The sequence below is a fragment of the Sander vitreus genome, chromosome 16, assembly GCF_031162955.1.
Source record: "Sander vitreus isolate 19-12246 chromosome 16, sanVit1, whole genome shotgun sequence".
In the NCBI taxonomy this organism is placed as follows: domain Eukaryota; kingdom Metazoa; phylum Chordata; class Actinopteri; order Perciformes; family Percidae; genus Sander; species Sander vitreus.
This window is the reverse complement of record NC_135870.1, coordinates 20,546,227-20,571,630: the sequence shown is the minus strand read 5'-3', so window position 1 is coordinate 20,571,630 and position 25,404 is coordinate 20,546,227. Positions and strand designations below refer to the sequence as shown.

The window sequence follows — 25,404 nt, the reverse complement described above, 5'->3', positions numbered from 1 at the left end:
GGGGGAATGACATGCAGCAAAGGGCCGCAGGTCGGAGTCGAACCCGCGGCCGCTGCGTTGAGGAGTAAACCTCTATATATGGGCGCCTACTCTAGCAGGTGAGCTACCCGGGCGCCCCGACAGACTGTTCTTAACTACATAACAGACTATGCCTTGCGGAGTCTTTTGGAGGTGAAAATAAACTGCAGTTGTCGGTCGGTGTGTTAAATCTGAATTTAAAGGACCAATCAATTATCCACCGTGCTGCCACCAAAAACTAGAACAATAAATGTGACAGAGAAAATGCTGAAATACTGTGAATGAGACAAACTATAAAATCAAATGCCACATTAGACAATAGGTGGGGAGAAACGTGCATCTCTGTCCTGTGATTGATTAGCATATTTGATGGCCATATGGACCCTGTTTAGTCAAACGATTTTTAAATAGATGGGTTTCCCTGGGTCAATATTAGGCTAATGTGTTTAGATGACACTCCAGAGGGAGATAGCAACGGCACGGGGGAAAGCATGCCTTACCTTGGATATCTGTAAGTGTGTTTCCATCCATCTGTTTTCATACACATTTTCCAATCTTAAACGGTAACATGTAATTTTAAAGGATTACTTGAACTATCAGTGCCCATCAAGGGACTGGTGTTGCAAATTAGCTTCAGCTATATACACCTGTACTGTACAGAACATTGGACACTGCTTCTGCAACTGCCGATGTTTCTCTGTACTTGTCCCTTACAAATAAACGGAAAGAAAAATACTGTCTAAGAAGCCTAAATGCAGAATTAGAATAAATTAAAAAATGTAATGCGTGTACTTCTTATTAAACTGTCACAAGATCAACATCAACACCTAATGCCTTATTCATATTAAGTTGATGTTCCCGCCCAAGTAAATCCCTTTTAGTTCATGTACTATGAAAAGCTGAAAAGCTACTCATCAGCTCACTGAACCTGTAACGTTACAAGCATAGCACACAGTGTATATTCTGTTAACGCATTGTACTTGATAGGAGTTGTCAGTCACGGAGTACAACGAATGCGTAAACTAGTGAGGTCATGTAGAGCTTTTTTTCTTCTAGTTTGACAGATTTTAACTCTGAAAAGCTCCCCTCCTTATCATACTGCCTTTTGATCTCTAGACAAGAGATCAAAACAACAAACAAGCTTTTTAATCTGTCTCCTGGTTCACTCAAGAGGCACACACACACACACACACACACACAAAGACACACACACACACACACACACACACACACACACACACACACACACACACACACACACACACACACACACGCACACACGTACACACAAACACAGAGTGTCTTAAAATCAACAAACTTTGAAACCAAATCCTGGGGGTGCACTGTAAATCAGCTCCCTATCTGCCTTTCTATCTCAAGCAAACAGGTTGGGTAGTCAGCTGATTGTGAGCCAGGTCTGTGCAGCAGAGCCAAACGGTCTGCCGAGGGCCTTCTCTTTCTGTGTCACTCATTTATTCTGAAAGGAACTTTGTTATAGTTTGTGTTGCATCCTGCTTCCAGCGACCCATTTCGACAGTAATGAGGTTGTGGATGATCTTCTCCTTGCTAATGTCTTTCCGCGGATGAAAGTCTAACCTTCTTAGCCTGCTGCACTCGTTCAAATGTGAAACATGTTTGCTCTGCCGTCTGGTTTTGTTTGAATAGTCACACTGTAGATTCCGCAGTGAACAGTGCAGATGAGCTTTTTGAGTATTCACTTCAGCATGACATACATAGGGTCCGTTTGCCCCACTGTCTGTCTTTACTGAATAGTCCTACTGTAGATCCGACAGTGCACACTGCAGCTCAACTCCGTGTGTGTGTGTGTGTGTGTGTGTCTGTGTGTGTGTGTGTGTGCCTCAGCCTGGCGTACAGTGTATGGGGGCTGTTTGCTTTCACGGCGTGATCTTTTTGCCTGATCCAGTCATAGAGAGTTTGATTTAGCATGGCATAAAAACTAAGCCACCGAAACTGTTTTTGCATTTTTTTCCCCCCTGTTTTTAATGGTGGTTTACAGTTGATGTTCGGAATGATATGTGGTAGCCCACCAATGCTAGCTTGTAAAGCACTTTTCTTTTTTCCAAGGGTCCAGGTCTACATCGGAGTTACTTTTGTGATCTTTGTGCGCCACAAAAATGTTGAAAGCAATGAAAGTAAGGTATGCATATTACACATTCCGTAAGAATACAGAGTAATCCAGATGTTAATTGTGTCAATCCAGTTGTGACCCTACTGGTCTGCTCAGTATATATGCATATTTCAGCCCATTTAGATGGACATCTTTCCAAAGTTTGTTTGTTTCCTCGTTAATGCTTTTAAACCCCCTTCTCTCTCAATTTCAATTCCATTGCTCAATCTGCAACTCATGACATATGAACAAATCCCAAATGATCAGTGTAGGGTTGGAGCAAATGACTCCCTGTGGTCAAATGATGCAAGTTCATCATGCTTACAACTTATTTCTGCATTTACACAGTTGAAACGGGAAAATATGTAACATACGCTAACCATAAACATAACGGCACCAGACGGAGTAATCCGCAGGATTTCTTTTTTTGCTCGTTCCCTTTTATTTGATGTCTTTTCTCTGTTTCCATTTTACCATTTGGTTTTGATTCCTTTGGTGCCAAAAGCTCATTATTTTTGTTTTGTTTTTGTTTCTATTGCTAGTGTGAAAGCTCATTGTCCTGGTGTTTTTCCGTGATGGTAGTGACTCTTTGGCGGCTATAGGGCCGCGTATCGAGCATCAGGATCTTCTAGGATCTTCTTTGTTACAGTCCAAAATGTGCCTGGAGCTCGATGACAGAGAACTGTCACAAACTGGTCAGATTCATAATCTTCTTTACTTATTCTTTGATCCGATTGCTCTCGATTTAATCACAATTTTGCAAATGTTTTATTCAGGTAATGTTCTTGCACTGCTCCGTGTACTTGGACAACATTAATAATTTGAGCACTTTGGCTTCTTTTGTTAAATAAAAAAGGGGGTTTTGGTATCAATGTCACTCTGCAGTGAACATATAAAATGCATCACTTCCTGTCTGCCGTCTGTCCTAAACATCAACCAAGTGTTTAGTTTAGAACATCCTACAGTAATGTAAATGATTTTAGGTACTGTATATGCATTCGGTCAATATCCTTACTAAGACATGAACTTATTTAAATGTGTCTAACATTAGGATTATGCAGTATCTGGGTCTTTCTTTCTTCTTTGTTGGTCTCGTTTCCAGGAGCATTTTTGAACCGACAGTCAGACAGTAGTAATTGAGAAAGCATGACTCTCATTTTTTTTTTTTTTTTAATTCTCTCATAGGATTATGTTTATTCCGCTGGTTTGGAGTGTGCTTTGACTGGAAGTTTTTCTCTCACTATTTCACAAACTTCTGGTTCATCTTTCTCTCTGTTATTTTATTTTTATTTTTTTATCTCAGTATGTCTATACCTCTATTTTTCTCCCTTTAACCCTTTCTGTCATCTCCATTCTGTTACCTGTCACCTACTGAACTCTCTACCTCTCTCTCAGCGTGTTCGGACAGTCAGTCAGCCGGTAGTGATGGGGAAAGCATGGAGTTCCCAGCAGAGTGACTCATGGCTCTAGCGAACAGGGGTCGTGTGTGTGTGTGGGTGTGTGGGTGGAATTTGGTGGTAGGGGGCGGGTTTTTTTATGTGTGTGTGTGTGTGTGTGTGTGTGTGTGTGTAATTTGGTGGTAGGGGGCGGGTTTTTTTCATGTTTGTGTGTGTGTGTGTGTGTGTGTGTGTGTGTGCGCCCCCTACCATGTTTGTGTAATTTTAGTGTGTTGGGTGTTTCCTTCCGGCTGAACACATGGTGAAAGCTCGTTGCCGGCTGTGTTAAAGGTCATCTGTCGGTGAAAGCCAAACGCACATTAACACACACAAACACACTTCTATCCAATATGAAGAAAACGTGTTTGGCTGTACTACCACACTGTAATGTTACTTCTTTATCTCGTTTTCAATCTTTCCCCGACCCCATGAATGTTATTTTTGATTTTCACTCTTTTTTTATTAACAGGTCTATGGTATAGCCACGACATATCTTAGCTTGACATGTCAGCCACTGTTGTTGTTAATTTTAGAAAGAATTAGTCAGGCTACAAATAAATTTGGCATGGGAGTAATACTGGGAGTAGTACTATACATGCTCAAGTACAGCATATATATATATATATATATATATATATATATATATATATATATATATATATATATATATATATAAATGAATGAATGAATGAAAGTTTGGCTTCTCTTCCTGTATGTCAACAAATATATGAACAGATAGAGGAAAAATCTAGCGTTCCACAGATGTAAAAACGAAGAAATGTGTTGATAGTAAATAATCTAAGCATATTTCATGTGTTTTTGGGATGAATATGATCATGGTTTTTGCCACTATGGTTTGGATGATGTCAACAGGAAGTGTAAGTGTGATACTGAAGAAAAATTCTAAACACGAGGATTATGAGGCAACTTATAAGTAACCGCTTTTGTATGGATTATTTATTTGTGTGATGTCTGTGTTCTGGTTTGCGTCAGGGTTTATAGAGAAAACGTGTTTTTGATCATTTCAGTTTTTTTCTTTACTGGATAGTTTGTTGGAGCACGACTGGCCCTATCTAAACCCTCAGGATGCCTTGTGTTTGAATTAATTTGTCTTATTGTGATGACATAGTGTCACTGTGAGCAAATGATAATACTCCTAAAGACAACTCAGTTTGTCACATTGTGTATATTCATGCAAATGCATGTGTGTTTCTCAACGTTGCATAAAACAGCAATCTTCAACTATCTGCTTCATGTCTTTATAATTGCTCCCAGCAGTAGTGTGGCGCCAGTCAAATGTACATGGACGCGCATTTCCAACACACACACACACACACACAGATCATCATCAGAGTGTGGCAGAGCAGAATCGAGTGTTTTGGCTGGCCAACCTGCTGGTTTATTGACTTTGACTGAGTTTAGTACAGCTATCATCAGCTGTGTGTGCGTGTGCGTGTGCGTGTGTGTTCATGCATGTGATATACTTTCTGTTTTTCATGCTCTGATGACAAGCCATCTTCTGACACATGGCTGATCTATCTACCGCGGTTCAAATCTAGCTATTGGTTTGGTTAGCACAAACAAAGCACATGCAGCTGTTTTACAATCAGTGCCACATTATTACCCAAAATATAAAGAATTTTATTTTAGTGTCACAAAACCCATCTTTTCCATGTCCTTTCTCTCCAAACTTTGGTCTCTGCCTCTGCCCGTTGTTGGATTTTTTTTGTTGCTGTTTCTGATGATGGCTTGGCTGTGCAGGGCTAGCCATTGATCACACAGCAAAAATTTGTGTATGCGCCTGTGGCTGTGTCTGTCTCTGTGTAAGGCCTTGTTGGATAACAGAGAGCAGATGTGGGTGGGTAGGTGGGTGTATGTTTAGAGCCTGTCATTGGCTCATACAGAACAGATTTTTGTTGGGCCATCATCTTCCTCTGGCTACCAGAGGTATTGATTCAAACTGTTCTGCTATATTTCAGATACTGAACCAAACAGCATCAAGTAGACTAATGATACAAGAGCTCATACTACATGCGATCACACCACTCTTAAGCTGCATGATTAGTCAGAGCACAGTGGTAGATGCATTGACAGATGTTAAGGTCAGTATACAGATGACTGGGAGTCTTATCCAGGACGCTATTGCTGTGGAATTTTCCAAACCACAGTTATAAAGTGCTGCGGTTTACGGTAATGTTCTGGTACTGCCAGCTGACTCCAGTTGAACCTAGTCCAAATGGTTAGGCATAGTTAAACATAGCCAAACATGTTAAGAGGTCAGATCACATGTTCCAGTTGATGTTTGTGGAAAAGTTTCCTTTGTCACCTTTTTGTACTTGGTTCATTTAGGTTTACTTTACAGGCAAACCAGAGCTTGTAAACAAATGTCACCAGAACGTTTGCTTTCTGTAGCTGGTTTAGTTAACAATCGTATTCCTAATTAACTGGAGCATGGGATGAAGAATATTATTTAAAGAATTATATTACATGTCATTTAGCTGACGCTTTTATCCAAAGCGACCTACAATTGCTATATATCAGAGGTCACACACCTCTGGAGCAAGTAGTGGTTAAGTGTCTTGGTTGATGTATCGCAGTGGGAATCAAACCCAGATCTCCCACACCAAAGGCATGTGTCATATCCACTGCGTCATCACCACTTCCGATATCATCACCACCACCACCAATATAAAGAAATCACATTCATTATTTTCTAATCTGTTATTGGCTTACATAACTTCAGGAATTCAGAGATGCAAAAACCACTCTCCATTTAGAATAGTAGCCTGACTTAACACAATGTTGCATTTGCGTGTTCATTGTGAAAGGATGAGGTGCAAGTTATTTCATCGCAGAGCGTTCAAGCTGTTTCTGGCTTCTAAAGATTGACCCTAAAACTGTGATAGCTATTGAACCATTAATTTAGCGTACAGCTACACCCTTTGAGAAAGGTTTGCCAATGGCTCAGTTTGGCAGCCAAGAAGTTGTCCATCTGTTTGGCCACTCTGTTTGCGGTGTTTAGGCTCTCTTGCAGGAGTGCTTGAGTGACACTTAGCTGGAACAAAATGTTTCAGCTCATAGAAGTGATTTAAAATACAGACTTTATGAAGCTGTTTACCAAAAAAGAAGAAAAGTTGGACATGTCACTGGAAAAAATAGAATTCTTCTCTTTTAGATCACAGAAATGACATCAGTTCTGCAGATGAAATCTTGTTCTGTAATTTGTGAAAATTACAGATTTCTGATCCTCACTACTTGTATGTACTGTATGAAAAACACGTCACATCACGTGAACTGTGCTCACTATGGGGCCCTCATTTCCGAAACAAACGGACAACAGAGAACAAGCATATAACCGGCGTACGGTCATTTCCACGCAAAGCTCGGCATTTATCAATATGGACTTAAGCGGACGCTACGATCAAATCTCGCGTCAAGTTTAAACTCGTGTACGCAAGTTTTCGAGTCAGTGTGGACTTGTGATGCAGAATATAATCAGTTTAACAGGAGAAGGAGAAGTCATCAGTTGATCACTTACAGGATCTTTGGCAATGATATTCAATACAGGAAACATGACAATGCACAACATTTTTATTTATTCTTCAGGTTCACGTTTCTCTTTTAAAGTGTCGTTAATGGCCACAAGTGAACGATTTATTTCTGCCATTGACTGACCAGGGCCATCCAATCTCTGTACGACCAAAGCGAGAGCTGTGTCCAGGTTCTCGGCAGTAAGTCGGACTCGTTTCAGGTGAGAGTTGGCCTCCGCCAGGGCTGCGCTTTGTCACCAATCCTGTTTGTAGTATTTATGGACAGGATATCGAGGCGTAGTCGGGGTGGAGAGGGGTTGCAGTTCGGTGGGCTGGGGATCTCATCGCTGCTTTTTGCAGATGATGTGGTTCTGATGGCATCATCGGCCTGTGACCTTCAGCACTCACTGGATCGGTTCGCAGCCGAGTGTGAAGCGGCTGGGATGAGGATCAGCACCTCTAAATCGGAGGCCATGGTTCTCAGCAGGAAACCGATGGAGTGCCTTCTCCAGGTAGGGAATGAGTCCTTACCCCAAGTGAAGGAGTTCAAGTACCTTGGGGTCTTGTTCGCGAGTGAGGGGACAATGGAGCGGGAGATTGGTCGGAGAATCGGCACAGCAGGTGCGGTATTACATTCAATTTATCGCACCGTTGTGACAAAAGAGAGCTGAGCCAGAAGGCAAAGCTCTCAATCTAGCGGTCAGTTTTTGTTCCTACCCTCACCTATGGTCATGAAGGCTGGGTCATGACCGAAAGAACAAGATCCAGGGTACAAGCGGCCAAAATGGGTTTCCTCAGGAGGGTAGCTGGCGTCTCCCTTAGAGATAGGGTGAGAAGCTCAGTTATCCGTGAGGAGCTCGGAGTAGAGCCGCTGCTCCTTTGCGTCGAAACGAGCCAGTTGAGGTGGTTCGGGCATCTGGTAAGGATGCCCCCTGGGCGCCTCCCTAGGGAGGTGTTCCAGGCACGTCCAGCTGGGAGGAGGCCTCGGGGGAGACCCAGGACTAGGTGGAGGGATTATATCTCTAACCTGGCCTGGGAACGCCTCGGGATCCCCCAGTCGGAGCTGGTTAATGTGGCTCGGGAAAGGGAAGTTTGGGGTCCCCTGCTGGAGCTGCTACCCCCGCGACCCGACCCCGGATAAGCGGATGAAGATGGATGGATGGATGGATTGACTGACATATTGTGGCTTGTTTTTCCGGCCCCTCTGCTGTCAGGAGACAGGGTCGGGGTGGTGGTCGGGGTAGTTCGCTACTGTGTGTTTATTTAAATATAGGTACAACATGTAGGCCTAAGAGATTGCAATACAAACCTGTATATTACTATTAGGACTATAGCAGACATATGTCAAGGATGTATAAATGAAATAAACTTCAGCTGGAGTCCGATTTACCACGGCAACACTGTTGACCGCATCAGTGATCTCTTTCCATTCCGCATTCTTTCTACAGCCTTTAATACCAGTGTTCAGGCTGCCAAATAGTACACACGTTAGTGTAAATGAACCTCAGATATCAGGGTTTCAATCTCCACCTCTGAAAAGTGCCGCTTCTCAGCCAGATTACGTCTCGCCATGTCGTAAATTGTAGGGGCGAGGCCTCAAACCCCAGAATATATTGGGGCGTGATATTTAAATTACAATTGTTTCCAGCCACTGCATTTGTGAATGTACGACCATTCTTACGCCCTGATTGGTGTGATACGAACGTTTGATGAATCACATGTAAAGCCTGTCCTGAGATGAATTTTGCGCTCATATCTGCGCTGGTTTCTCGGTTCATAAATGAGGGCCTATGTCTTTTCATATGCCTTGCTATGCTTATTCTCAGACGTACCTAAGCCTTCTCAGCTAATTCACAAAGCGATATTGTTAATGTTGGTAGAGTACATGGACACCACTACTCTTTGAATTCTCAGGGCATTGTAATTAGGGATGTCAGGATACCGGAAATGTAGTAGTTCGAGCACAAGTGAAATTTCATGATTCTTGATACCCAATTTCACTTCAAATTCAATTTTTATTTATAGTATCAAATCATAACAAGAGTTATCTCAAGACACTTTACAGATATAATAATATAATTTACAAAGACCCAACAATTATACAATAATTCCCCCAAGAGCAAGCATTTAGTGCAACAATGGCGAGGAAAAACTCCCTTTTAGGCAGGAACCTCGAGTGGTGAGGAAAACTTCCTTTTAGGGAGAAACCTCGGACAGACCCAGGCTCTTGGTAGGCGGTGTCTGACGGTGCCAGTTGGGGGTATGATGAACAGTGACAGTAATAGTCACAATAAAGATAATGGAACTATGACTAGAAATGGTAGTTAATGACGTAGCATGGTACTGCAGGACGTAGCAGGGCACTGCAGGTCGCCGAGCAGGACCACGGCGACAGCTGCAGCCATGATTTAGGTGCCACCCTAATCCAAGGAAAACTGGGGCGAAAAAACATAAGGGCTCCGGGGAATAAGTTCCCTAGAGTTTGTAACAAGCATTTCTGGGACAAGGATGCACACAGATGGAAAGAGAGAGGAGAGAGGAGCTCAGTGTGTCAAAGGAAGTCCCCCGGCAGTCTAAAACTATAGCAGAATAACTAAGAGCTTGTCCAAGGCAAACCTGAGCCCGCTCTATAAGGGTTGATAGATGAATCTGACGACTACGAAGAGAAGCAGAGAAGAGAAGGGGTGCCGTTTGATACCACGAAACAAAACAATACATCCCACGAACTCTTCACACACCTACGGTACAAGAAAAACTAGTACCGTCACGTTTTCAGAATTTTAGCATCGACTTGGTACCGAAGTATCGTTTCTCGTGTTATTCCCAGCTGCAACGCCATGAGATGATTTGAGTCAGTTAAAGGGTTAAAGTTCCTCTATAATGTGGATGTGGAGATATTCAGTCCCTCCAGGATTTCGCAGCCCCTTTTTTAAAGATTGTTGCAGTTCAAAATGCCTGATTTTTGTGGGAGCTTTTGTAAAAAAAATTCGATAAATGTTGCGATGTCTTTTGTATTTTTGTTTCAATGAAGTTGTGAGTCACTGTGAAAATTGCAACAAAAAAAAATGTGATTTTTGTTTTGTTTCCTTATTTAAAAATAAAAGGGGAGAATAAAACTACTCTGGGCTGAGTTTTCCTAGTAACCTTACCAAAAAGGCTCAGGATGCTGCAAATGTTGGTATAATATGAAAATGGCTGGTGGATTTAAGACATAAAATAATAATTTATTGATGAATCAAATTTGAACATACTGTATCTGTCAGGGGCTTGTTGATCGTTACATTGTTAGTTCATTTCTTATCCTGGCCCGGGCTGGGACACACATTCATACGGTTTGATAAAGTAGCCTACTTATTGGACTTTAACTCATCATTGCACTTACAATAACGAGCGTATCTGTGCTAAATGTATGTGTACGTCTCATCTCCGGCCGCGCCCGCTGCAGAGAGCAGACAGGATTAAAACGGCAGCAGCTTTCAGTGACTTTAGAGTGAGAAATCGTTACAGCGTTCGTTGATGTTAACATGTATACAGGTTGGCAGGACGGTCTGAAATGTTTTGCACGGTCTTTCGCTTTGTTGGTAAAATGCGAGATGTTTGAGTTCTCACTCCCGCTTGGTCAGTGGCTCTTAGAGTCACATACTGGCAAGCAAAGTCTGGCACGTGGGACTGCTGTGATTGGTTGCAGTCGCGGAAAACTCCGGTTATTGGTCAAATATACGGTAAAGTTGCGGTGATTGGTGAAAATTGTGAGTCGCACCGAATTCACGGCCAAAGTGATTAATCGGTTATCAACATTGTAGTTGATTGAATTCTGAATAAAAATAGATACGTGCGCAAACCGGAAAAAGTGTTTACAAGCAGTGTGTGCGTAAAGACTAGCCTCAACACTGCAAATCATTCAAAACACAGTTGGTGGCTACCAAGAGTACCGCTCTGGCATCATGAATCGGCTCGTTAAACCAAAAACGGTGACGGAGACGATAGAAATCAACAGTCAGTTTTTTTTAAGTAGGCTGATAAATTTCTATGGAGGGTTGCCGTGAAAAGATACACGCAATTTTCTGTTCACGTGAACGGCGTGTGTTAAAATCTGGTGCTAATATGGCACCGATGCCTAAACGACCGGTTGGCCTGTCTACCGGACAGAATAGCAAGGATTTCGTTGCCGCTGAAATGTCTGCGCTGCCCTCTGATGCTCCGAAACGGACGTTAGAGGCAACAGAAACATTGCTGCAATGGGACGTTAGTTTGATTCATTTATTTAAACAGGGACAATGCAAAAGTTAACATTAACCTTGTATAAGAACAAGGAGCGATGCATTGTACCAGGTTGTAGCACAAGTGCTATTTTCCGCCCGTAGTCCCTTGGCACTAACTGTACACTAGGGGTGCAAGATATATCGACTCAATATCGTAATCACAATGTATCGAAAGTGTCGCAATACGTATGCAATATTTTGTGGAGCGCTGCGTCCCGTCCGTTGGCTGTGTGGCTTAGTTGTGTTTGATTTAGAGCCCGCTTGAAACGCTATAATGATCATGTTTCACGATTTATTCTGATCTTCAGCTTTATACCCACAACACGCTGGAGTCAGAGTGCTTACAAAATGGCTTTTTTATGGTGCTTGTTAGTTTCTCCACAGAGTCCATACCATTTTTTTTATTATCCTTTATTTAACATAATAGTTGGTAGATTCTGCTTTTAAACCAATGAAGGAATCTTGCACACAATGACACAAGCCAAAAAAACAACAACATACGTATGTCCTCAAATGCATGGAGGGGAATCGTACGCACCAAATACTCAAACACTTCCTTGAAAGAGTGTACAGAAAACAAACAAACAAAAGATTAGAGAAAGGAATCACAAAAGAAAAAAAATGTTGTTGGCAGATTTATGTTAATTACTACATGCATGATGCATGTGCCTTTAGGGAACGTTGTTGATCTGTCACCAAACTTAAAAAGCTTTTTGTGAACCCAGCGGGGTATCCATTGCATAACAGAACTGTCAAAACAGGACAAAATGAACGTGGACAACTGCGTACTGTATTCGCGTGCGCGCTTTGCATAGTGTGTTCATGGGTTTGCAGTCTTTATAATTTCTCCAATTTATACACATGCACTTGTACGATCAAAAACACAAATTTAGCCATGTGGCTAAAACTTACAGACCGACGCTGATGTGTGTGAATGCGAGTGCAAATGTGTGCGTTTTCAGTTCAGCCTACAAGCCATTATGCATTTAGGCATGTTTGTTTATATGTGAGGTTGGCTTCAGTATTACAAACTTGCCGGATTGTGGTCTTCATTCAACTGTGTGTGTGTGTGTGTGTCTTTGCATGTGTGTGAATAGCTGGCATATGGTAGCCATCTTGCACTGGCGGCAGAGCTGGAGGAAATTCCTGCATTGTAGAACTAAGGCCAAGATACCGCCGCTGCACACACATACACACACACACACACACACACACACTTACACACAGCACAGCACAGTACAGTACAGGTTTGTGATTCTTGTGCCAAACACGCACACACAAAGTATTATTTTTACCTTTTTGAAAGGACTAACAAGTTGACGGAAAATTCTGCTCTCAGTAATAAGCCAAAAAGCTGTTCTGCGTTTTCTGATTGCTTAACATATAATTACTTAAATAATATTCTCACTCTTTCTCGCTCACTCTCTGTCTCACACACGCACGCATGCTAAAACGCACACTCAGGCCTTGGATTGTGGATTGGCTGGGTGCTATCTCTGTACACACCTGGCAGCCATTACTCCTTGTGTGTTTAGGCTTGGGCAAAAGTTGGAAGTAAGCCTAGCAGTCGACCAGCAGCTCCACCGCTAGATTGTGCTGGCAAGGTTTGGATTCTGTAGGGTCTGTTTCTCTGTTTTCAGTGTTAACCATGGCTTAAGGTGTTTATACAGTCCTGTCTATCTTCCATTTATCATGGTCGGAGCCATTGCAAAAGTCCAACTTAATGTATGCATTCTAGCAGTGCTTGTGGCAGTGTCAAAATCTTCCATTATGCGTCTCATCTGCTTTTTTCTTGCAGTAACTTCAATAAAACATGTCAATTTTTTGCTCATTTTTGCTCAGAATCTTAAATTTGGAAAGCATGTTAACCCAATTACCATATTATTATTGTAAGAGTTCACAAAAAGTGGATTAACAACAATATTAAATAATTGCCTAACTTAAGATGAACACAGTATATTTGATTTACCAAACCCTCTTAAAATGTATATTGTTTAGGCTACACATAAGCATGGGAGAAGCCGGTGTATTTAATAGAATTTAAAGCCTCTTGGCCAAATTATTATACAGAATCATTTCTAAATCAAAGCTCTGCAAGTGTGTATAACCTGTTAACATGTGTCTGTATCTCCTCCCTGGCTAACCAGATGTTTTCAGCGCTGCTCTGGCTTCCTTGGTAACAGATTTCCTATGCTTATCGTCTTTCTAATACTCCTCGGAAACAGCGTCATTTTTCCACTTCAACTGCTTCCTTATCTCGTGTGCACTCAAGCCCTGTCCACATTAGACGTTTTTCACTTCAGAGCCTTCCTGAACCTTTCTCTGCCTACTGGATGCTAATAGCATGTATCTTTCCCTCTGTGTGTCTCCGTTATCAGTCTTCTGTGGTTTTCTTCCACTTTGTTTTAAACTCTCATTGGCTGTTGCGAGGATCTCCTTTGGATCGGCCTTGGTAAATTTGATGTGCCTGGCCAGCCTGGACCAACCAAATGTAAGGAAAAGAAAATTAGTGGGGATTCAATTGGTCTTTAGAGCGCCAGATACTGTAGTCTGACCAACCAACCACAAGGCCAACGTTTTTTTTTCCCTTCAGCTCAACAGTCCATCAGATTATCCTGCAGGGTGAACAGGCTCTACATGGACACATCGGACCCCCTGACAACATCAGAGCCTGACTAAACCTTCATGCAGGGTTCCCGCGGGGTCTTAAAAGGTCTAAAATTAAATTTAAGGCCTTAAAACGTCTTAAAAAGGCATTACATTTCATTTAGTCAGGTCTAAAAAAGGGTTTACCCTCATTCATTTCCAGAAACGCTGGCCACAGAAAGAAAAAGGATGGCGTCGTAGCCAACAAAGCGGAGCTCTAGAGTCTTTGCTCTGTAACAAAACCAGCAGAACGCTGCCCTCAGCACGTTGGTTCGGTGTGTTGTGGTTCTTTCTGGGGGATGTTGGGGTTGGTACGTCCGCGGTGATAAAACTACAAATCCCGTGATAAATGCGATACCTGCCCGCGAAATACGTCTGCCTCTCCTCAGAGTTTGTTAAAGTTCGGCTAGGCCTACGTGTGGAAAATGGGAAAGTGTACTTCTAACGAGACATGGCTGGATCACAGCGATTTCCGCTGTTGGTTACGAGCGGTACCCAGCTCCAGGTACGAGGCTCGCTGCAAACTTTGTAAAAAAAAAAAAATTCAATTAGGGACTCTGGGTGTGAAGGCGCTGGAGTCACACGCCAGAGCGGAGAAACACAAGCTAGCCGCAAAATGCCTTCAGCAGTCTCGGCCAATTAGCCAGTTTTGTAGGTCTTAAATTTCAATCTTTATGGTCTTTTAAATGTCTTAAAAAGGTCTTAAATTTGACTTACTAAAAACCTGCAAGAACCCTGTCATGTGTAATGCTTCCACTGGGACGTAAGTAGTTAAGCTGGGAAAGAAAAAGAGAATGAAGAAAAGTAAGTTACTTTTTTTTTTTTACCCCCAAAATAGTTGACATTAGTAAATATTTGATAAAATAATTTTGATAAGGGGAATTCTCCCGGACAAATGGGTGTTAGGATTTGGATGAACTCATTGGCCCATCTTTGCTTCACTTCTCATCTGTAAACACCTTTCTCATAAGACGATTGTCGTCAAGAGCAGGCACTTAGGCTTAATGCTGCAGAGTAAAATATCTCAGTGGGTCACAAAGAGGGGAAAGAGATGAAGAGAATCCTCAGATCTTTCATTTTTTAATTTGCAACAGTCAAACGGATATTGGCGTTCAGTATCATCAGGGAAACAGGCTGTGAAAGAGATTGAAAGATAGAGAAACACAGTAGAGGCAGAAAGAAAGACAGACAGAAATTGGTGTGAGCTATTTTCATCTTCCACCATCTAAGGTATATAATTAAGGCTTATCACATGAAACACATTTTCCACCAGATTTTTTGTTCTCATACAGGATGCTTTAAATAATAGAAAAAAATAGGGAGAAAAACACAAAAGTGAGAGTGCTAAAGTTTTAACTTTTACCTTGGTTTTTGAATGTTTGATTGTATTGTTTTCTAATATCACTGGCACAGCAGTTGCTAGTGAAATAAGAAAAATAAATAAAATGGGCAAAAAATGCATTTTTTTTTTTTAATCATATTTGTGCCTCTGAATCAATATCTCAAAATATTTCTCTACATATGGGGAAAGACATACATGTCCACAAACACACAGGGCCTGTACCGAGGAGCTTCTCCTATGGAAATACAACACGGACACTCACACATGTCATTCAGCAGTGTTGTTATCGCCTGGAAAGGTCAGACGGACAGGGTGTGCAATGGTTGCCATAGTGACTTGGGTAAACACCAGAGCCATTGTAATACGCCCCCACCATCTTGGCCTGACCTCGCTATATTGTTGGTTTAGTGCACACACTCTCTATAGTCCATAACTCACACACATGCACTTGTATCATGTAGGTTAGCTAATCCCTCAACTTGCTTGCCATTATTTCCGTATGATCATTACTGGAGCACGTCACAATGCACACTGACACAAAGAAATATGCACATGCATACACACTGATGACCACATTGTACAAGCAGTAGGCCGAATTACATCAGTCTTCGTTAATCTTTAATTTATGACACAAACTCTAATGACTTGTCCTCATAAACAGGACATCCTGTAATAATCTGTTATGTCACCGGAGTGTGTGTGTGTGTGTGTGTGTGTGTGTGTGTGTGTGTGTGTGTGGGCGGGCGGGCGTGCGTGTGTGTGTGTGCGCGCGCACCTGCCTGTGGAAAATGTTAAAGAGCCTGACCGTTTTTCTGCATTCGCAACTCGTAACGTCTACATTTCTGCCCATCAGTTTGTTTTACCCTGTTTTCAAGCCCCCTGTCTTCTGCTCTCTCTTTTTTCTTTTCTCTGCCATTCTCCCCTTTCACTGTCTTGCTTCTGCTCTTGTAAAGCTGACTGAATGTGCAGTGGCATGCCAGAGTGTAAGTGACTCACCATGTGGGATAATACTGCCACAGAGAGGACTTGCTAAAAGAGAGTTCTTTTGAATTGGATTACTCAGCGTGTGCACACCTCATTTTACTATGATTTTTCTTCTCCACTTCCTTCAGCAGTCCTTTTCCCAGTGCTTCTAAGCACAGCTATTGTGTGACTTTTGTCAGACCTTGGCTATTGCCCTTGACCTCATTATTATTATTATTATTACTGTTGTCTCGGAAGGAATGTTTTTCACCCAGGAATTTTAGCATGTCCTGCTCCTGCAATTATTTTTAATGACTCTGAGCAATTTTATTTTCAAGAACAAACTGTGGATTTGGATCTTCACTGTTGCATCTCTGTGCATGTGAGAATACTTCCATTATGGGTGTATCCTGGTGACAGTATTCATGGCTACATTCCCCTGTCTATTCTGGTTCTTGCTGGAAGAGTTACAGTAGAAAGGTGACTGGTGGGGGTGAGTCACAGAATAGGATTGCGATTACACACCCCCTGACTCTCTCTCGCACAACCTTCGGAAAGAAGAGTGTTGAAATTTGAGAAGCTCATAGTGGTCCGTGACACTTTTTAGTGTACTATTGGCAGTTATAATCCGTAACATTTTGCATTGAGCATTATTTTTCAGTAACTGGTAGGCTGAGTAAAGATAAGAATTTTGTTCCTAACCACCGTGCAGGTACCATGGTACCGTAGAGGCATCATAGCTCACCATGGACATGTTTGCACTGGATGAAAGTCTGGTTTTTCACATTTAGCTTCAGAAAGACCTCCTCCAGCTGCTGAGAAAAGTGGTTTGTGGTAATAGACTTGTACAGATCCCAGTAGCCGTGTGGCTTCCAGAGGGAGTTTTCGTATACATTAATAGGATGAGGAGTAAACTCAGCTGTGCCTTCACTGGTTTTACTGAACTGTCAAGTATTTGTTTCTTTGGCATCCGAGGCAAAACATTGAATGTTTGTGAGTCTGGCTTTCTCTGAACTGAGCATTTTATCGAGAAGACTGTTTTGAGTAATTTCATGTTGAGTGGAAAAGTGACCGTATCTGATACTAGAATTTCACTGGGGAAGGTGTGTGTGTGTGTGTGTGTGTGTGTGTGTGTGTGTGTAAAACCATTTTTTGCCAATACTAATGTATTTTTACAGGAGTCTTGTACAGTGGAGCTTTACGTTTATTGCCAGGAATAAGATCAAATATACACAGCAAAGATGAAAAATTCAAACTTTGTGTTTTTGTATTTGTGCACTTGGAGTCAGAAAAAAATATACCTCATTTTCACCAAAGCACAAAAAGACAAGGGAAGGTCACAAAAGTGAAGCAGAAAGATGTCGTTTTTATATCTGACCTAAGGTCCCTGGTTTAGTCTTTTCTTGGGCTGAAGGGGCACGGTTTGGAATAAAATATGCTGGAGGGATCCTCTAACATGGCCATCTGCCAATAATAGCTCCACGTTTTCAGGTGGAACCTGAGATAGTCAATCTAGACATGCCCACCATAAACACTTAGAACAGACCCATGATACAAATACAGCCGAGCTGTTAGAAAGAAACGCTCCTGCGACAGGTCAACTCGCACTCAAGTATGAGCAGGAACGTGTTGCTTTGGTTTGAGAGGACAGATTAGCACTTTGCTCTCAAGGAACGGCATTGTTCTCAAGTGTCAGTGGAACCTTTGTGTTAATATGTTTACAGGACCTTGTACTGTGTGGCATTAGTGATGGAAAATAAAGAGGCCCTATGCAGGAAACCACAGGCAGGGAGAGAGAAAATAGACCTCTAAGGATGGTGAGGTGGAGGTAGAGATAAGAGAGAGCTAATTATGGGAATTGATAGAATGGAAAAATACATGGGAGTGAAGGAAAGGTACATGGAGCAGCCTGCATTTTCTGGTCTGTAGTTACTCTGGAGGGAAGCAGGAAAGGGAAGAGGGTAAGCCATTATAAAATTTGACATTAATATGTTTACTGAACCTTGAACGTTGTGGCATTAGAGGCTTCGAGAACCGTAGTCAAGGACTGACTGCAAACTAGATTTGGGGGGAGGGGGGTTGTGTCAAGATCTAAAAAAAGTAAGCGACAGACAAAAACAGTTGTGGACAGCGAAGAGAAGTGTCCTTGGGGTTTACCATCAGGCTAGACTTTGGAGGCAACCGTTTAAATCAATATTCCCTTAACCCATTCAAGTCCATAAACAAATATTTACTTCTCATTCACTAGAGGCATTTCTAGAGGAGGCAAAAGAATAACCTTATTTATATGTTATGCATGAAAGGGCCATTTCCCATTTATAGTAAACACAACAGTCCTAGCAATGCCACATCAAGATATCGTGGCGGTTAGACTGCCACTGTCGCGGGGCACGCTGAGGTATGTTGTACGGTTTTAATTAAAGGAATCACCGCCTGCAGGCCTAAAAGGTGGCCCAGAAAAAACTTTTTTCGAGCCACCTTATAAGCAGACGGGGTGAGTAGTATTCGATACTCAAATGATGGAGTACTTCTTTAGTGATGTGCACAGTCAGCTAAATACAGCGTAGAGTATGTTTTCCATTTATAATCCTACGCCGCAGTTTGATTGGAGTGTGAGGTATTGCTCAGAGTCCTGTGTCCGTGTAAACAAAAAGAGCTGACCAGTGTACCAGCTGGGTTACAGGATACAGAATGTACTGAATGTATAGAGGCTTAAGAAAGCATGAAGGGAGGGATGGACATAGGAAGAGGAATGTAAACAAGTGAGGGAGACAGGAGTCGGTGAGATTTGAATGTGCCGAGTGCGCTGCTGTGTGAAGTTACAGTGCCGCAGTGGTAAATGTAACACTGTCCTGCTACATCGTAAGACGCTAGTCGAAATAGTGGTTATCTCTGCTTTCCAGATCTCGGTGTACGCTATTTTTATTTGGGGGGGGGGTATGATTTTGTGAGCCACTGTGTATGTCCTAGTCTCAACTCACAGCAACGCACATCTGTTTTTTTTTTTTTGGCAGATGCACATGCACCACTTTCACTGAATAATGGATTTCATCATCTTTTCATCACTTTCCCATGGTGGATCTGCATCTAGTAATGTGCTGCATGTGCATTTTGCTCTTAAAGTGCTAAAATATGTTTTGAAAAGCAGGCCCAGGTGATTTACATTTACCAATGGTGGGTTAATAAATGGGCCATGATACTTATCCCAGTGTTTAAGTTGTTAATGGTGTGTTTTATTGAGTGGGATCAAATGTTTCAACCTTCAACGGAGCTAGTGTGAGAAGAAAAAGAAAACATTGCTGAGCAAATAAAGGTAGGGCATGAAAAAACTAAAGAAGAAAGAGGTTTTCCAAGTACTTATTTTTTTTTATATATATTTAGCTCAAGAGGAGATGGATTTGCTAAACTGTGTTTGCCTGATACCTGTGTCTTTAGATATATAATCAGCAATGTATTTTGCTGTTTTTTTTGTGCATATCCCAAATGTGTTTCTTAAGTTTTCCCTTCTTAAAAACATATTAAAACTTTGGTAATCTGTTTTGACTCCAAAAACATATATGCATATTATCAAAGGCAACACTGCAGCTAAATAATGCAGTGCTAGAGATTGATAGGTTTGCTTGCGTCACACAATATGTAGAATAACCGGGATGTGTCCATACGTTGAGTGAATTTGATCAAAATTGCAGCTTCTATGGCGTGTTGACATGCCTTAACAATGGGACAGTAGCTTATCCTGACACTGCCCGGGGGGGCTTACATAGAAAACAAGAGAAGCAGGTGTTTTAACACCATCATACACCGCTGATGTGTGTTGTTCTATAGATTACTCAGTGAGTGATTTGCTTATGTTTTCCTGATTCTCAGTTTGATAGTGTCCCGTTTGCTAAAGCCAAAGCCATCATCCTTTTTGACTTACACAACTGTCACATCATCACCCTTATAGTTTCACTAACAGCAACACTGTTAATCCGAATCTAAAATGTACCTACAACACTGTTAATCAGTGTCTATAATCCACCAAACATGCCGTCACCATTGTTTAGACATTGGCAGCCTCACATCACTTGTATAAGCCAAACGCAACACCTCGTTCTCCTGATGAAACGTTGATTGTGTTTATTTCATGGTTTAAACAAACCGTTGGCAGTCTGGCAGCGGGACGCTTACAGAGCGACCAAGAACCGGAGGTTACAGGTTTAATCGCACAGCCGCCGAGGATGTTTTAAAATGTTTTCTTCCGCGAATCCAGTTTATTTGTGCAGCCCAGTATCACACACAACTGTCAACTAGGAAGCAATCGGTCATGTTCAAATCTTCATGGTAGCAGAACCGTGTAAGGTGTTGGTGCAGGTATAAGGAACCTTATAATGATCTGTCTTTTATAAGGTTCCTATGCAGTATTTAGGAAGTAAAAAGGGGTTAAAAATGAGGGGTTTGCCTTTATGTTTGGCTTCATTTATTTTGTCGTCTTCCCCCCCAATTACAGATCAGTTTTCTGAGGTCTAGTTGCAGTCTCAGCTAATGATACTCATAGCCAACTTTTCCTTTTGAGCTCCTTTGTGACCACCAGAGAAGATATTAAGCCTTAACCTGCAGTAAAGTGCTGCATGACCGGCTGTCAGTCTTTGGAATAAACTTTGTTTTGGTTTTCCTCTGTTGCTCCATTATAGTGCTGGTGATGTAGGATGACTCCAAAACTGTCTATAAATGAGTTTCATGTGTCAGTACATGTACATTCTGCGTAGAAATCTTGCCTCATCTGTAAAAAGTCCATGTGAAACAACATGGACTAGAACAAAAAGTTAAACGGGGAACTTTTTCATCTTTTTGGTCTGGACCAAACTACAGGTGTAAAAGCAATCTTAAAAAAATAAAAATAAAAGACTATAAATAGAAGTCAAAGAAGATGTTTTCCTTTTTAAATGGAACAACACACATACTCAAATAAGACAAACTGTCTAAAAAAACATGGTGGTGGTATTTAAGTTTACGGTAAATTAATACAGCTGTCCTCCCTACGTAATGGTACGTAGATTGACAGCCAGCCAAACTCCACTCAATAATGACATGTCAGTCGGCAAGTTAAGTTAGCTCTTGACTTTTAATGTCTTTCATGTTTTCATCGCATTGACCTCATTGAAAAGGAGGGAAACTATACATTTTACAGAATCATGTATAGAGCTAAACTGCTAGCATTACAGTAGATGCTATGAACAAATACATGAAGAGCAATGAACTGATTCTCTGGCACATTGAAACATAAATGGCGTGATACACAAACATGCTTAGGCCAAGCTAGTGTTGTATTGTTGAATCGATGAGATGGATGCATCATCCACTGCAGTTTGAGGATATAATTGAATTTGATTTAAATTGTATTTGATTTGATCGAGGCAATGCAATTAAACATAGTTCCAAATACAGAGCATGAAACAGATGTGCTGCAAAGAGTTTATAGCTATTGTTAATTTTCATGTAGTTTCCTTAGTTAGGCTTTTACATGTACAGTATCATTTAAATATAGGGTACCGCTTTCAGGATCATCAAACCAAAATACACTACAATATGGAAATGATGGAACAATAAAAAACACATCACACAATACACATGCCACATTGGTAATTTACAGTGCAATTAGCCAAAAATGGGTAGAGCTCTGGTTAGATTTTAGCCAGCACTTAACCTTTTGAAAATATGTTATGTCTGGAATTCATTTGATTTCAGTTGGTGATGTGTTCCAGAGTTGACAGCCCTTAATGGAGAAGGCTGATTTGTGATTTAGATCGAAGATGTGGTATTTTACAGTTGCCATTCATTGCTCCTACTTACTCTGTTACTGTCTTGTCTTTTGATATGCCTGGAAAAATGCTCTGGGCTTAAAACCTAATTTGAGAAAACCAGAAAACAAATAGCCTAAAGCTCTCAAAGCTAAGTAGATTCCATCTTTTTAGTAATCATCCAACAAGTGATTGCTTGCCTTGTTGTAAGACTCTAAACCATAATCACTGTATATAATACACAAAAAATATTGTAAGATAAGGTACCGTCACTACACATTCACAACCTTCCAACTCATCACTCACCCCACATTTTGCTCTTTGTGAAGCAGAACAGTGTGTTTGACATTGAGAAACAGATTTGTACAAATGAAAGCAGTGAGCTCTTTATTAGACTTTTAGTCGACCCACAGAAAACGTCTCACTTGTACTTTCTGTAGAAACCTGGCATTGAGAAGTTGATAATGTTAAGCAGGATGATGAATAATCTCTATGACGTAAACACATTTTTAAAGGAGCTATTGGACACTATTTTCTTTGACATGCTGCATGATTACCGCTGACTGATTGATGACCTGATTTAATCCTTTCAGACTTGCTTTTCAGCGTTGTTTTAACCACGCAACCATGCACTATTGAATGTAGTCAACACAAAAGTTAAAGAACATCCTGCACTATACAGTGCTGCTCATGAGTATAGGAACCCCCGCTAAAGTTGACTAAAAAGAGGAATAAAAAAATCATCTTTCGGAAATTGATCTTAATGCCTTAATTGAAAACATTAGGAAAAATCCAACCTTTGAGAACACCAATTTTCTTTGTGAATGAATAATGTATACCTAGAGATTGGCATGGGGTACTTTCCATAAGATCATCTCTCAATGCAAATCAAACCAGCTATTAGGCTAACCGACATAAAACCATGCCAATCTCTAGGTATGGTGAAGGCTATGTGATGATGTGGGGCTATTTTAATTCCAAAGGCCAAGGGAACTTTATCAGGATGCATAGTATCCTGGATCCATGAAATAACTGGCCTTTAAAAATAAACAATCTGCCTGCCTCTATGGGAATTTAACATAGGGGTGTTCTTACTTATGCCCCCTGTATTTTAAGGAAGAACATTTATTTATTTACGATACATTATTTAGTCACAAAGAAAATCGGGGTTCTCAAAGGTTGGATTTTTCCAAATATTTTCAATTAAGGCATTAAGATCAATTTCCAAAAGATGATTTTTTTTTGGGGGTTCCTATACTCATGAGCAGCACTGTATACCTGACTATTGCACATTCCCTCCACATTTTTGCACATCCTGCACTAAACCATACACCCTTTATTATTTATTATTATAAAATGTATTTTGTTAATGTATGCACAACCACCAAGGCAATTTCCTTGTGTTATTTACTTGGCAATACATCCTATTCTGATTCTGAGTATTAGACAGCAACACACTGAACTGGTTCATTGTTTCCCTTTTTCTTGTATCCTTGTTTCTTTTCCAGTCTTTCAGATTTTCACTTTCTATGTTTTACTGTAAAAAAAAAAAAAAAAAACATTTATCTTTGGTATACATCATCCAAGTGTTGCTGTGGTCACAGATTGGGGCTTTAAAAGTCCCATTTACAGTACAACGTATTTATAACTACATTTGTCACTTTGCTTTTCTATTAGGTTTGAAGGCTCCGGAGATATTTGTATACTTATTCTAGAAAATGGGCAAAATTCTTTAATAATCTATCCGTACAGTGTGTTTGATATTTTGTTGCACTGCACACTAACGTATGTGGAGCTTGTGGACATATCATTTAATTCCTCTATATCTCTCTCTCCTCAATGACAAGAAACTCTTAATGAAGCATGAGGAAATCACATTGCTCCCACTCTCCAGGGCGGAGTTGTGGTGTGCAGCAAACACTTTCGTCAGTCTTCTTCTCATATAGACCGTTTCACTGGAATTGCATTGCTAGGCAACAGATTAGGTCCATGTTCGCTTCCTGTCAGCTGACGTCATTCATGAACTGGGACACATTTACAAATGTTTATGTTTAAAACTGTGCGGAATGGTCTGTTATGGGTCTGTTGCTTGTGCTTCTATGGATCAGTCACTGCTGTGTTATGACCCCCAGCTTCAGTAACATCCCTTTTGAACAGGAAATGCATTTTATGGGCCTTCAATCTCCCTTTCTCGCTGTGGAGGGGCCGACTAAAGTGTTGATGAGTTTTTCACGTGCAAAGAAGTGGCACCAGACATATGATAAGCGCGTTGTTTTTTTTGGGCTTAGTAGCTCACAAACACCTACACCATGTAGTCGTTCACTCTTTATCACATTCACAGAGCCTTTTTTTAGTGTCTCTCTCTCCCCCCTGAGGATAACATGATCAGCAGCACCACATCACACTCTCATAACTCCATGACACATGACAGTGTCATTGTTATATGCTGTAATGTCCAGAATGTTTTCTTCCATTCAGTCCAGCTGAAAGTATATTGTATGTTTTTTCTTTCTGCCACGCTCTCTTAATTACATGCACTACACTCAGGAATAATGTATATTTAATATTGTAATTGTTTCATGACCTCTGTGCATACAATGTTATGGTCGAAATGCCTTCTCTGTCTACTTGGATAGATATATAGACGTGCATACAGCCAATCAAATCATCATCACATATTTGCATAAAGCAGTTGAATGACATGTATGTCCTGTTGATCAGTACCTGAAATGCAAGGGGCACGCTCTGAAAAGAGCATCAGATTGTTAAGGTCTGTATTACTCAGTGAATTTATGATTTTAGTTTAAATCCCGTTTTGTGTGCCGAATCCATGTTCACGACATGACATTTTGTAACAGCTGATAAGAAGGCGCAGTGCCGTACATTTTACAAATCCAGCAGCTCTATTTCACAGCTGTAGTCTGATTCTTGTCTTTTGACTGCTGCTTCTTATTAACGTTGCCCCCATCTGTCTGATAAACGTGGTTGACACAGTGCCGTTTGCGTTAGTCCTTTCGGGTTTCGGTGTTTGTTTGTTTTCTGAGCGGGGTTTACACCTGGATGTTAACCTTTCAGCCAGCGGTCCATTCATGTTTTCATGCGTCCGTCGATGCGCCTCCAGGCAGTCGTCCCGCATTCCGCACATGATTCCGCACCGGTGCAAACATTGGCTGAACATTATGAGACACACAGACAAATTTGTGTGTGAATTTTCCTCATAAGTGCTAGATTCGCAGGAATCACTGAAATGATGCGCAATACCCACTATCCCCCCACTGAAATCCGGGCCCTGATCATGC

The 25,404-nt window shown here is 41.2% G+C and overlaps 1 protein-coding gene across 1 annotated transcript in view; it reads left to right on the top strand.

The window, feature by feature from the left end:
• The window catches only part of il11ra (interleukin 11 receptor subunit alpha), a 57,104-nt gene that overhangs the window by 11,177 nt on the left and 20,523 nt on the right, over positions 1–25,404 (top strand). The gene's annotated exons all lie outside the window — the stretch shown is intronic.